Source organism: Acomys russatus, chromosome 1 (genome assembly GCF_903995435.1).
Source record: "Acomys russatus chromosome 1, mAcoRus1.1, whole genome shotgun sequence".
Taxonomy (NCBI): domain Eukaryota; kingdom Metazoa; phylum Chordata; class Mammalia; order Rodentia; family Muridae; genus Acomys; species Acomys russatus.
The window spans coordinates 29,603,536-29,616,120 of record NC_067137.1 but is presented as its reverse complement, the minus strand read 5'-3'; positions in this window follow the sequence as shown (position 1 = coordinate 29,616,120).

The following is a 12,585-nucleotide window of genomic DNA, read 5'->3' as shown; positions in this document are numbered from 1 at the left end:
GGCACACTCTCCCCTCATGCATACTATTAAAGGGCTAGAAGAGATTTAAGAACAACAGCAAGATAGTATCACTGCCTGTCCTGGAGAAAGCACAGCAGGAGAGAAAAGAAAAGAATGTTTCAAGAGATGTGTGTAAAAGCTAAACAAATGCTTGGGCAGTCTCATTCTCACTCACACCCAAGCACTCTTGTGAATGAATTAGGATCACAGGGATTTCCTTGGCCTGAGCCAGTCTTCACTCAAACACCCATTGCTGCCAAAGCTATCTCCTTAGATTGAGAAAGATAAATGATACTTTGTCCCCACCCATCAACTAAGTACCACGTAGGGCAGGTGGCATTTACTGGATGCTTTTGTTTCATTTTTCTTGCTGTGATAAAATACCCAAACAATAACAACAACAACAACAACTAAAGGGACAAGAGGATTTATTTCACTCACAATTCCGGGTTACAATCACTGTGGAGAGAAAAGTCAAAGCAGGAACCTCAAACAGCTAGTCACATCATATTCACAGTCGTGAACAGGGAGAAATGATACATGCTCAACTGCCTGTGCTCAGCTGGACCTCTAAACGCTTATACAGTTCAGAATCTCTGCTAGAGAATGGCGCCACCCACAGTGGACTGGGTTATCCCATGGCTATTAACTTTATTAAGACAATTCCCGAAAGACACATCTACAGGCCAAACCAATGCAATGTACACAATCCCTCACTGATACTCTCTTCCCAGGCAGTTCTATCAAGCTGATAATTGCAGCTAACCATCACACTGGAATTGCATTCAGAAAATACACTTGGCAGCCAGGACTCTTTTATAGATTCTCATCCCCTGTAGTATGTGGGTAAGAAAAAGAGCCATCCTGTCACTAGCATGATCCTGCTCCCTGTGAAGCTGATCATTGCTCTTATTTTGATGACAATCCTGGCAAAGTTGGTAGTTACCAGCCTGCTCACCTGCAGGGCCCATATTGATGCACAGGTATCTGAGAAGTGCTAATGCCATCAAAGAAGGATAGGACCCTCATACCACCATCACCACCACCACCTCCCAGGGCAACTGTATCAACGGCTCTGCTTTCCTGCTCAGCCAAAAGGCACCGCAAGTATCAGAGCATAAGAGTGACTGTTACAAGCCACACCTTCTCTGCCAAAGCGGGGGGTGGGGGACAAAAAGCTACATCTAGGGGCCGACCTGAGAACGGCCAGCTTCCCAGGCCCATGTCTGGGAATTTTCCTTTTCCAAATATGAAAGCAGTAAAAATAGGTAGGCAGGAAGGCCAAACTATGTTTGCAAAAGCCCCAAGTCTGGGTTTGAAACACCCGCTCCCACCATTTCAAGGCTAAGAATAATGGAAGGACTCAGGAATTCTGGCTTGCTCCCAGGGTGTGAGCACACTTGGATCCGAGAGCACATGGCTGGCCATGCCCACACGAAACCCGCTGGAGCTGGTCAGAAGTGTCAGGAGCCTTTAGAGAAATGAATGAGCCACCGATTAAGAAACGCAGCTGCTGACAAGCAGGAATTGCCCTATAAAACGTTTCAAGGTGTCAGTGATGGAAGTGCACTTTGCAGCCACTCAGCAGGCAAGACAGGGCTGCCCACACACTGCCAAACACTCCAACAGCTGCCCAAGCCTGGGGTGGGAAACGTCCATCCAGCTGGGCCTTGGGACAAGACCACCACGCAACTCAACAAGAGCAGTCAGGAAAAAAAAAAAAAAAAAAAAAAAAAGAATTTCGTCCAGCTTATCACTACAACCAAACGGCTTTCCACATGTGTGATTCCTGCTAACACTTTGCTATGGGGCAAAACATGTCGTCCAAGACCCATATGCTGACATCCTAACTCCAAGAATTTCAAAATGTTGTGCATCAACAACAATGTTATTATGGTGAAATGAGGTCAGATGGGCAGGCCCTAATCCAATGTGACTGAGTGGTGTATAAGAAGAAAAGATTGGGACACAGATAGGCATGGAGCAAAGAGCATGTGAGGACACAAGAAGGTAGCCATCTGTGAGCCAAGAAGAAAGGCCCCAGGAGAAATGAGCTCTGCCAACACCTCGCTCTCAGAATTCTGGACCCTGGAAACGTGAGACAATAAATTTCTGTTGTCGAAGCCACCCAGCCTCTGGCACTTTGTAATGGCAGTTCCAAAAGACTAATACACTTGTTTTGCCATCCTGTGTGTTTAATAAGAATGGATGGGCACGTCCTTGTGTGAGAGGGAAGTAGAGAAAGTCAGTGCCGCCATTGCATCTGAAGCTTGGCATCTCAGAAGAGGAGGCTGCCTGAGTCTCTGGAGGTGTAGATGGTTGAAGTGCCAGTCCTTTACACTCCTCATTTCCCAGAATTCCCACAAAACCCAGAGATGATGGCATAATTAGCCCTATTCTTTAGAAGAGAAAAACAAGATTTAAAGGTGAGAGACATCTTGGACAAGGAGTCTTTCTAGAAGAAGTGCAATTAAATTCCAGATTTCCTCAGCATTATGCTTGTTTTTCCCTCCAACTAAAAGCCCCATGGTTTAAATTCAAGAGAGTAAAAATCTCCTGAGTGGTCAAAATGTCTAATGATGAAAACACATGTGCCTATGTGGCAAAAGGCTCCTAGGCACAGGTATCCAGGGAGGAGACGTGTTTAGGTAGGCTACAGCTTACACTCATATCTTCTCAAACACAAGGGCCATCTATACTTGTCCCACAATCCATCACACATAAATACTTGAAGAAAGACTTGCACTCTTTAAAGTGTCCTCCTGACCCCTAACCAATTCTAAGCCCAATTCCAGTGGGTATCTCTATTGAGATTCTTCGTAGAAGGCAATTGGTTGGCATCTTCCCAAGGACCCATTTTAGCTTTGACTATCTACAGTTCTTGAATGTCTATGGAGGCTTGAAAATATACACAACACTCTGGCACAATGCTTCCAGAACATTCTACAGAGTCAAGGTCAGAGTATTCACACCGGATATTCAATGAGCTCATCCTCTTTTCGTACAAACACAGCAATCTGGCTAGCAAAAGTAGAGGAGACTGCCCAGGAATGGCCTTGGCCAGTCAAGACCAAAGCCCCTCAGGGCTGGACTAAAAGTTCACTGTTTGTTCTCACTTGCTCAGACCCACGGAGGGAAGTGCAGAGAGGCTCGGCTGGCTGTTCAGCACCATGTCCATTCACCCCAGCTGAGGTGGGACAAGCAGTTCTGCCATATGACCTTGCCAAAAAGCTTATGACAAAGGCCAGGCTGATGGCTCAGAGCCCTGAAGCTATCTGGCCCCAGATGGAGCCATTCGTGTTAGGTCAGCCTTATCCCGAGACAACAGAAGAAAGAAGAGAACGGAGGAGGGCAGGCTCTTGGATCAGTCCTCTTTCAGATGTGCCTCTTGTCCCATTCTACCCTAGGCCCTGGTTCTGAGAATCATACTTAACCTTGGATCTAAACACCTCTGTTACTTCTGTTCCTCCCTCCCCCAATCCCAGGACTCTAGTGCTCTGTAATTCTTTCTCTTGAAAAGAAAAAAAATATCCCCAAGTCTGGGCAGCATCACTTAGCCAAAGAGCTTCACTCAAGTTCTTACTGTAACTTCTACAAGAAGCATTTTCTACCTCTGCCAAGGATGGTCAGGTGTGCTTCTGATATGCTCCTACAGCATCTAAGATACTTCCTTTTTTATATATGCAGTTCTTGCTAAGCTACTCAAGCTGATCTTGAACTCACTTTGGGTACAGGCAGGTCTTGAACTCATGATCCCTTTTTCCTCAGCCTCTCAGGTTGCACCACTAGACCACTAGACCACTAGACCCAGGAGTGTGTGTGTGTGTGTGTGTGTGTGTGTGTGTGTGTGTGTGTGTGTGTGTGTGTATGTGTGCATGCACATGCATGCGTGTGCTTATGCCAGAGGAGGACATCTGGTATCCCACACTATCACTCCTTATTCCCTTGAGGCAGAGTCTCTCACTGAACCTGGAACTAGGCTGGTAGCCAGCAATCCTTCTGTCTCCACCTTACCCCATAACACTAGGAGTTACAGGTATCTACACAACTATGTCCACCATTTTATGTGGGCTCTAGGGATTTGAACTCAGGTCCTCATGCTTGGGCTGCAAGCTCTCTTACCCATTTGAGACATCTCCACAGCTGTAATAACTCTTGTGGCATTATTTTAAAACTATCTGTGTACTTGTTGCTATGGTTTGTCCCACCGAGAATTAGCTGCTGGAGGCTCGCGTCCAAGGTAGTGGTATTAAAAAAAAATGGGAGGGAGGACTTATTTCAAAGTGAGCTTTAGTGGGAGCTAATTACGCCAAGTGGATATCACATTTGGAAGTCTAGATTGGGTTATCCTGGCCTGGCGGGAAGTATATCCTCTATACCACTCTCATAGCACTTGCCAAGAGGGAAGAAGGGGCTAGAACACGGGGCAAGCTAGAGCAGGGCAGGCAAATCATCTCAGCAAGTTTCCATCAGCACCAATCAGCCTCTCCTGGGGACACATTGTAAACCATTCAGACAGGACCTTGTTCTCAACAGTGTCAAAACAATGCAAGCTCCTTGCCCAAAACAGCAGAAGAAAACTTTGTTAAACATGAAATTACAGAGGTTGTTCAAGGAGGTGAGCAACCCACGAATATTATCTAAATATATTGTTTGGGGGTCTGAAATTGCCAAAGAATAAATTAAAATAAACAATAAATAAATAAACAGTAATATGGCTGCAGAAACAGTTCTGTCAGCAAACTGCCTACCTTACAGGAGCAAGGGCCTGAGCTCAGGTCTCAGCACTCATGTAAAATCCTGGTATGGTACTACATGTCTGTAACCCAATAGGTGGTACAAGCACAGGAAGATACTCAGAGCTTGCCCAGCCAATTTGGCCAACCTGTAAGACACACTCTCTGGGAAAAAAATAGGGTGATCAGACTTGTAGGGACAGCCCTGTGGTCACGGAGACTTAGTATTTTCCCAGAGGATGCAAGCTCAGCTCTTAGCATTTTCATTAGTTCCGAGGAACCTGCTTCCCTCTTCTGGCCTCTGCAGACACCTGCACACATGTGGGAAGCACTCATAGACACAGATACATACACATAAATAAAAATAAATTTTAAAAATTATAAGGTGGTGGGTGGTAGGGAAAGATTGCTAACACCTACCTCTGACGCACACGTGTGCACACACACACACACACACACACACACACACATATACACACACCACCACCACCACCATTACCACACACAACTACAGGAAAAGACAAATAAAAAGTGAGAATCAATAAAGCTTTTCACTTTCTTCCTAAGTCTACTTGCTGTAATGTTTAATTTCATATTGACACTGATCTTGATCAGTTTTAGATTTATCCAAACATCATAAAGATAGCACAGCATTCCCACATATTATCAAAGTTTTCTATTGTGGGTATCCAAAATTATTATAGTATATTCGGCACAATCAATGAGCCCATGTTTTCTATTACTCCTATTTATGATAATAATAGAATTGTTACTTACTTTTCCCTACTGACCCTTTTGGCCCAGGAGCCTCTCTAGGATATGTTGAATGTACCTATCATTTCTCCATAGGTGACTTTTTCTGTGACAGAAATGTCCTTGTTTCTGATGACCATGACAGTTCTGATGAGTAAGGATCAGGTATTTGGTAAAATACGCCCCTATTTGTTTTGAATTTTGGAAAGAAAAGCTGCTGCCTTAACACACTACTCTTATCATTAATATTGACGGTCCAACACAGCTGTGATGGCCTTGATCAGCTGGCTACAGTCTACTATGAAGTTACTTCAGGATGGCGGATTATATTCCATGCCCTGTGGGTAGAGTAGTTGCATAAATTATTTGAAATTCTTCCATACAGGACATGGATCTGTTCTCCCCGGTCTATCCTTCTATCAGTCATTAATTTCCATTAGTTGATTATTGTGATCTTCTGGATATTTGTTTTATACTTTGGCTTATAACCCATTACCACCTTCTTTTTCAATTATTCCAGCTTTAGTCATTAGGAACACCCTCAGTTAAGTGCACCATCCTCTGAAATACTTGCCCTGGCTAGCTATAGGTTTTCTTAAACACTCCCTGATTTGTTGACTCAAGAAGATGTTACAGGCTCTCCTGTACAGGCTCCCGTCCCAGAAGCAGCTCATAGCTCCTTTCACTAGAGAACTGAATTAGAAACCAATATCTAGGTGCTAGGGTGCTTTTTGTTACTGAAGTTGCTTCTAGGCTCTATTGGGTGGCCTGTGTCTCAACATGCCTTTCTATACACATCCATGCATTTCTATTCAGATCTGTCTGAATACATATGAACCAGCTATGAGTACATACCGAAGTCTCCAACACTAACATCTTACACCATGAACCATCTGAACCTTACCTCCTCGCTTAGCATAACCTGATTCTCTAGCAGCAGGAGACCTCCGCCTATTGTCTGAACTCATTGACTTCTTGTCAATTTATAGTACACATAGGAAAGTACCAAAGTGTGTATCTGTACCCCAAGAACGGTACTTTCTTGCTTGTTATTTTCATGTCCCTTCAAGCACAGACATAAATATAAACCAAGTGCAGAACTTTACAGATATGCAGCTGGCAGCTCAGTGTGCAAACAGCTCACTGGCTGCTGGGATCCCATTCCAACGGTCACTGGTCCCTCCTCCCACATCCCAGCAAAAGACAAGGAAGTCAAATGAGCTATCTCTGCACCCTACGAGGCAACTGCACCAAGCCACACTAGACTGTCAACTTCCTATGGGTATTGCAACTTCTGCATTAGAGCATTTCAAGTCCGGGGCATGAAAGAGAAATCCTACAAGAAGCCCTTTGCTTTGGGGGCTGAAGTCTTCTCCCAACTCCTGCTTCCTTCCTTCACTCTCTGCACAGATGGAGAAGCAGTATAATTTGAGATGTTGTTTGCTGAGATCTAGACACAGGTTCTGACCACCTGCTGTTCTCTTAGCTCTTTGGCCTCCACGCATTACTCTTTCTTTAAGCTCCAGCTGGCTCCTCGTCGTTAAGGTGGATATTCCTCCTATTGCCACAGTATCCACCACGCTCAGTGTTCCATGCAGGAAGGGTCTGAGAGTTGGTGACTATGTCGTCACCAGGGGACTGGTTCTCTGAGACTCAGCACTGAGATACAAGGAAACTAGAGAGAACAGCGGTTTTCTCTCAGCCATAAGGTCAGCTTGGGAAAGCTCTGGTCCATCGTGCCAGGAAAGATTCTTAAGCAAAAATGGTTTTTGCAGCATCTATACTCAACAAAGGTTATTTCCAAGTGCACACCTCATAAATGAACTGTCCAAGGACATCTAATTGAAGCCACTTAGGTCTGTGGCTTTTTCTGCCCAAGGCTGGGTACATGCATGTTGACCTCCCAGTGGCTCATGGATCATCAGCAGGGCAGATGTCTTGCCTCTGTAATCCTAAGCCACAAGAATGGATGCGGCAAATACTACCTCTCAGCTCATGAACACAAGAAGGTATCTCTTGATTTCACATCATCACACTATCTCCTTTTAGCTCCTAAAAATCTGAGTTGAGAGAATCGTTACTTCCTAGGCAGAGAAGGATTCTGAGTGGAGACTCAGTACCATTTTGACTATGCAACCTCTATACCCTTTAAGATTGGGCATCTGGCCTGGCCTGGGATTCCAAAGTGGCATCATGAAGCTGGCCTCTTCCAGGATGAAGATGTGAGGCCTCTTCCAAGAGAGAGGGACTAGGATTCTTCCACTCTCTTCTCTCTGCCATACAAGGGAACAGCATCAAGAGCTAGAAACCCAATTGCTGACTGGAGTGACTAGCAAAGGATCTCTTCTGCTGCCCTCTTGGGTATATACTTTCTTTCTGGACCAGCTCTAGGGAGTCTTTATTTAAGTGAGTTTTGACTCCAGATGCAGGCTTGTCCATAGAGAATGGCTCAAATGCAGTTGCCTTTGTTAATCCCATTGAGAAGCCTCATCTGGCATCATGCCCTTTCATTTCTCGTTGGCCTTTAACTGAGCATGTGCTGTGTTCCAGATCTCCACCTGGATTCTGGGTGCTCAGAGATGACATGCTCTAGGAAATGTCTATTTGGGTTAGCAGTACTAGGCACCGTAGATGGATGATGTTGAAATTTATGAGTATTTATTATGCACCAAGAACTGAATAAAACACTTAACATATACTCTTTTATTGAATTCTCATTTTGAGAGTATCAGATCACTATATTGCTATAACTACTTTATAGATGAGGACTATGAGGCAGGATCTGAGTAGGAATCTTATCTAAGGTCAGGGAGCATATTCATCAGATTCTGGACAGTGATGTCAATACAAATTAAAGGTAAGGGAAAATTATCGGGATAATAGTTGTGAAAGGTAAAGGGGGCAGTAGAAATGAGGACCTTCAGGCTGCAATGAGGATCTATAATCTGTGAGAAAAGAGGCAGGATGAACTAAGATGGTTCATGTCTGGGTGCATATCTGAGACAATCTCAGGAGTCCAACAGGAAGCTTCAATGCAAAGGATGCCTGCAAGGATCTCATGCACAGCAGAAGTGGCCAGCCTCCAATTGCTCCCCACCCCTATAGCATTCCCTAGTGTGCTGAGACATTGCCTGGGAGAAGCCTATGCTGAGAGAAGGCTTAGTTTATTGATGCAAAAGACCTCAAGGCTGCTGCCACTCAGTCTCCCTTCACCAGAGATCAGAGCTGCCCACAGCTATGGAGATGGCTCCAAGGACACGTGGCTTACACCAGGTCTTTCTCTGCCTCCAGATCCTACCCTCTGGTCTCTTCGGCTAAAAAGACACATTCACAGATGATCAGGTCTCCACATGATTTCTTTGCAAGCAGGAAATGTGCATGGAATGCAGCCTCATGAGGGAAGAAGAAATTCTTTCCTGCCTATGCAAAGTTCCAACTGAATGACAGACTTGAGACTGACAAAAATAGGGAATAGATTAACCCAAGACAGTCCTTTCCTTCAGAGAGACCACATTCTAAAAGGAACCAGCAACCAGACAATTATCAGAGTAAGCACAGAGGGAGATTTTTCTTTTTCCAGAAAACTGTCTGTCTTGCAGATGGATCAAGAGTATTTTTAAATCAGATGCAGGGAGTGTGGCAGCTAGGTGCTCCCAAAGCTTCAGTTACTTCTAAACCTGTTTTTAGTATTTTTATTTTAGTTTGGAGATTACAACACAATTATAACATTTCTCGCTCCCTTTTTCTCCCTTCAAACCCTTCCACATAACCCTCCCTGATCACCTTTAAATTCAGGACCTCTTTTGTTTTTTATTCAACTGCTATTGCTTGTATATGCATGTCTGTCTGTATGTATGTATGTATACATATTCCTTACTTGTTCAGTCCATATAATGTCAGTTTTCTGTGTGTCACCAGAGCTCGTCATTTGGCTAGGGAACTAGTCACTGTGTTTTTCTTATGACAATGAGAGATCTCTCTTACCAAAAGAGCTGGTATGAGTGGGATGAAAACCTACACCAACCTTTTGTGACCTATCCTCAGAGCTCTACATATTATTTCACCATGTTCTGTATTTGAAGAGGGTACAAAGTTTCTCCCAGATTAAAGGTGAGGGGATGCAGATTCCTCCCTAAAATGGGCTGAGAAGGCCACTTTTCTTGCTATGACAGACACCTGACAGAAAGTCCCGTGGAGATGATAGCAGCATAGACCCCAACTGTGTTCTAAAACTCACCCTTATATCCTCAGGTAAAGCACAGCTCTCACCCTGCATGAAAGCAGCTTCTCTTTATTGTAAACTACAGCAAGCCACATTTGGCCGTGAGACAGAGGTCAATGAGGAGCTCAGACCTAGCAAATACATCTTCAATGCAACTCCTGCACTCAAGGCTCAGGGAACATCATGGAAGAAGAGGAGGAAAGAGTGTAAGAGCCAAAGGACCAGGACATCTGCTATGAGATTGTGTCTCCTAGAAATGGCAAGGAAGCTACACACATTATACCTCAATACTATGGCTGCTTAAACAAAACCTAAACAGGGAAAATGCCAATAGACATGCTAACCTGGAATGGGGAAATCTCTTGGGGCCCAAATCCCAGACAAAGAACTATAGACAACTAATTATTGCTGAGAAAGGGAGAATTAGTCTTCCTAGGGTTGAGCTCTCCTAACTGGTCATCCAATACAAAGTGGTCAGCTCTAAATCCATGAATATGCAAGATTCACCCTCCAAAAACAAATTACAGATTATATCCATCGCTGGTAGGGAAGTCATGGCAGGAATTCAGGCAGCTAATCCTATCATATCCACAGTTAAGAGCTAGAGAAAATGAATATATTGTTTGTTTACTATCAGCCATCCTTCTCCTTTCTTATACTATTCAGGACATCCTGCCTAGGGAATGACACCACTCACAATGTGCTAGGTCTTTCTATATTAATTAACAATCAAGACAATCCCTTACAGACATGTCCACTTGCCAATATGATCTAGATAATTCCTCACTGAACTTCTCTTCCCAAGTGATTCTAAGTTGTGGGAGGTGACATTAAAACCTAAGCAGCACAGTCACATTACAAAACAAACAAACGTCTGAACTGAAGATATTGCTATGGCACCTATTCAAATCAGAACCTGTTATGTAGCCTGCATTGGTATCTTGTCAACCTGCAAAATGTCCATGTTCTCCCCCACACCCCAAGGTCTTACCCCATTTTGTCACCAGCTTGCCATAAAATCTCTTCCAATCTGGCCTAGATGCCAAGAAGACCTGATATATGTGTCTCTATGAAGCGTTGATATAAAGACCTGAGAATAAGAGTAAGACATTATGGACCACTGAGCACTCAGTTTCTCATCAAAGAATGGGTACCAGGTGATGGTTATACACAGACCTGTCTAAAAAGAAAAGGGATAAGACAAGCATTGCACCAACAGAAATAGAGCAAAATTTTAACTGCTTCCTTTCAACAAGTGCAATAGTTCCGGGAATGTAAAACAAAAAAGTTGCATTTCTTCTTATAAATTTTCACATTTTCATTCTAACCCAAAGCTTGTGACTCTCAGCCTTGGAAAGAAGTAAATATAATGAAAGATGAATCCACAGTGAAAGAAGAGGAGGAGGTGGAGTGTTCTGGTTTTAGTTGCATGCGCTCTGGGTCACATGATCACAGAGCTCTGTCTGTAGGAGTGTCACCAACATGCTCTCCCTGGACCACCTACTATGGAGATGAGACTGGTGTTGGCAATTGACCAACATAGTTCCAGGCTTATGTCCTGTCTACATATGCTGGGACACAGAAGTCTCTTTGTACTCAGAGTTTGTGTCAAGAGAGGTACACATGGGCCCAAGGCTGTCAGCAACCATTTCCTCAGGCCTAGGACAGAGCAGTCCACAGAACAAAGCCAGAAACAAGTGGGAAGCAAAGCCAAAGACTTGAGTGAACACTGGCCTGATGATGTCATTTTAGCAAGGCCTCTTCCCCAGTTCTTGATAATAATAAACCTCCTTCTTTCCTTAAGATATTGTGTATTTATCATTTGCATCTAAAAGTATATTCCTACAGTTCCACTCTCCTCCCTAGGTGCTTGGCTTTCAACTGAGCTCTGGCTTCCCATGGGCCCTCATGACACTTCAAAAAGAAGGAAGGCCACCATTTAGTACATAGACCCATTTTGTCCGAGGGCATTCTCATGTGAAAGCGATGCCTTGCCTTTTCCTCTTGGGTCTGTTAATTCTTCCAAATTCTGGCAACAACTGAAAAGTAACCACAGTGCACCCAGTAAGTACCTCTATGCAGAATCAACCCCACACCCACCATCTCTGCCTCAGGTTCCCAACAGCAATGAACAGCCCCCCTACAGTGTCCCCACATTTCAGAGAGAATCTTGGGATATTCTCAGAAGAGAGCTGCACACTAAGTGCAGACCACCCCAGAGGCTGCCCTGGCCATACCCTCCATTCTCCCTGCCTGTCTGTCAAGTCCTCCTTACGTAGAAGCTGCTGGAATCCATATGTCAACAGGAAACCACCATTTAGTCACTGCAAAGTTCCTCTTGATTATAAAAATGAGATCAACTTTGGCCTCTAGAGCCTTCTGCAAGATAAGCAGGAGTATTGGGAAGTGCTTAACAATGCTGAGCCCACGTTCACAACTTGGAAAGACAACATTCTAGACCAGTAGAGAACCCAAGGTTTCAGATATCAGGGTCTGAGAAGGGAAGAGCTAAGCCTCAACAGGGTAATAAGATCAAAGGTCAAAGACGCTGCAGAAAAAAAATGCTGAGGAAGTCTGTGAGTAGCCATCACTAGAAGGACCAAAATGAAAGGTGTCTTCTAATACCCAGCACACCGTAAAATTCTTGCCTTCCGCATTTTGAACCCAAAGCACCTCATCTGTGAGGCACGACCCAGAAGAAGGATGATATTTTCCATGTTTCAGGCCTTGAACGTATCATTCATTTGCATGAGCTGTAGGCTGCAGCACAACTGGGATTGACAATGGTGTGCCACCTTTCAGCATGTCACTGTGACACCAAAACCACTGCACATTTTCATTTTATTGGCCACCAATATTAACAAAATATTTGCG